Source organism: Osmia lignaria, unplaced genomic scaffold (genome assembly GCF_051020975.1).
Source record: "Osmia lignaria lignaria isolate PbOS001 unplaced genomic scaffold, iyOsmLign1 scaffold0036, whole genome shotgun sequence".
NCBI lineage: Eukaryota > Metazoa > Arthropoda > Insecta > Hymenoptera > Megachilidae > Osmia > Osmia lignaria.
Window position 1 is genome coordinate 237,501 of NW_027478177.1, and position 2,500 is coordinate 240,000.

At 44.0% G+C, this 2,500-nt stretch overlaps 1 non-coding gene and 1 pseudogene across 1 annotated transcript; both read right to left on the minus strand.

Moving 5' to 3' along the window:
* The window catches only part of LOC143306789 (large subunit ribosomal RNA), a 4,610-nt pseudogene extending 4,521 nt beyond the window's left edge, over positions 1-89 (minus strand).
* A 1,732-nt stretch (positions 90-1,821) lies between these two features.
* LOC143306809 (5.8S ribosomal RNA) lies at positions 1,822-1,976 on the minus strand. Its single transcript, XR_013064115.1, has one exon. It is a non-coding gene; the product is annotated as a 5.8S ribosomal RNA (ribosomal RNA).
* Positions 1,977-2,500: the final 524 nt, after the last annotated feature.

Genomic DNA, 2,500 nt, shown 5'->3' on the forward strand with positions numbered 1-2,500 from the left:
CCGCTACTAAGGAAATCCTAGTTAGTTTCTTTTCCTCCGCTTAATAATATGCTTAAATTCAGCGGGTAATCTCGCCTACTCTGAGGTCGTCAATTTCTTTGGTTTCATCGAAAGGTGAATAATGATGCTCGATGCAAAAAAAAAAAAAATAAACGAAAAGAAGCAAAAAAGCAAACACGTAGAGAAACTGTGCGTGAATCAACCTTTCGCATATTCAATTTTTCCTCCTCTCTCGTTTCAAAATGTTTGTATTTATCGTTCGATGAAACGAGCACAAGAGGGAAAAAAAAGTTGAGACACGACGTTCCCATAATTTTCGTGTTATTTCCTTTTTGCTTCAAACATTTTGCGGACTGCAGCTTCGTCGTATTGCTTTTATCAATTTTTAACAATTTCAAAGCGAAGACAACTCGCAAGACGATCCATTTCGTCTCGGTTCAATTTTAACGTCCGTCCGTATTATTTTTTGTTCCACAAGAGATTTCGAATAGGTTTCTTTATTTATCATCCCTTCTTTTCGAGCGCCACGGAAGCAAGAGGAAAAGCAAGAGCGAGAGAACATTTCGCGTATGCTTCATTTAACAATTTTAACCAACACGCGATGTACTCCACACACCTCTTAGATTTAACAACTGCTTTTCTCTTCTTCTCCCCTTAGCGCAAGGGTAAACCCCATTTGTCTCTTCTTTGGAACGCAACAAAACTTTCGAGGACTGGACGACCGAGCGATGGTCGCGCGGTCTTCGCTTATCTTTAACAAACGAAGTAGTCCGTATGTATTCTAAATGTTGAAGCCTCCTAGAGCTTTAAGCCATGCGAGACATTGAAATGCTGTTTTAACGGGAGCATGCATAATTGCTGCAAACATACTTTTATCACAAGTTCTAGCCACGCCACGGAGGCTTCGAAGTTCCTTCACCATTCGCTTTCCTCTCTTTTGTTACACAGTTTCAGACTACGATCAGGGGTACCGAAACGCTGTATTGATTGTAAACAACCATTTTTATCTTGGAGCGGAGCGTTCCTTTACTCGTTAGATTTGTCTTGTCGCGTGTGTATTCGCTTTTTCGACGCTTTTTAACCATTTAACTTGTTTAGCGAAGCTAAACGCACAGACAGACAAAAAAAAAGGAACAGCATCGCGCGTCAAACAGCGACGACCCATCTGAAGCGATCTTTCATTTATACACCGTTTGTAAACAGAGAGATGTATAAAGCGCGGGGAATCATTCGAAACCCTGGGGCTATTCGAGCTTGCATTTCAGCAAATTATCATCTCAAACATTTCACTCGTTTGCTTTTTCTAAATTTATAGGAGAGCTTCTTTCGTTTATTTTTGACACACCTTTCGTAAATATCGTTTCTGGCAACGTCGGGAGCGTGGATTTCTACAAGTGAACAATCGCGCCGATCCGATAACTTCCAGCAGGATGGAGAATCTTTATAGATTATCTTCCGAGAACTCGGTGCTTTCACGGGCGGTCGTTTATAAATTTTAACGAACGACTCGCGCGCCGTGACGCACTTGCGCTAGTTCGAAGAGATATTTCGAAATTTGTTTCTCTCCTTTAACGGCCTGCATTTAGTGTATCGGTTGCGATTTTCGTCACATCGTTTCCACGACAAACGCCGACGAACTGCCCAACTATCGCTCGTACGTTGCGACTCTTTCTTTGTTTATCGTTCATTCATTCTTTCAATTTCGTTCGATAATCCCGCTCCGAAACGTTCTACTTTCGTTGAACGACGGCGAGATGTTTAGAAAGAAATGAATTACTCTTTTTTCGAGAAGCAAACGCAAGCAGTCTTTTGTTAAGAAAACGACCCTCAGCCAGGCGTGGTCCAGGAATTGTATCCGTGGACCGCAATGTGCGTTCGAAATGTCGATGTTCATGTGTCCTGCAGTTCACACGTTGACGCGCAATTAGCTGCGTTCTTCATCGACCCACGAGCCAAGTGATCCACCGTTCAGGGTAATCGTAAAATTTTGTATTTCAAACTCTTTAGATCTTTAGAGTGTTATTTTCATTATTAACACGCATCACATTCGATACCCACATCACTCTCCCACCCGGCGCGTGCGGGAGAGCGAATTCGGGCGTCGCCAACGTATTTGTTTGTTTGTTCGATCGTTGACGACACGATCGCGTCCAAGGACGGAAACCGTCGGAGAAACGCCCAGTGGCACGCTCCTCTCGACGGTCGGGCGTAAAGTACATTTAAAAACCTTGAAAAGTACGAACGCACACAAGGAATGCGAGCGCGCGTCCTGTCGCTGAATCGTGGGTTGCGAGATTCGAACAGACACACGGCCGGCGACGATCGGTCTAACTAATGGACACATAGTTTTTCAAAGACTCGCTATCGTCGCTTCTCAGCCGGTCCGTAAACAACACACATCGATCAGGCGGACGCACGAATCTTACCACGGTGCGTGTTTCGTAGATTCCAGGTTACCCGCAAGTACCTCTCTCTCCCTCTCGAAAGAGGAATCTCGATC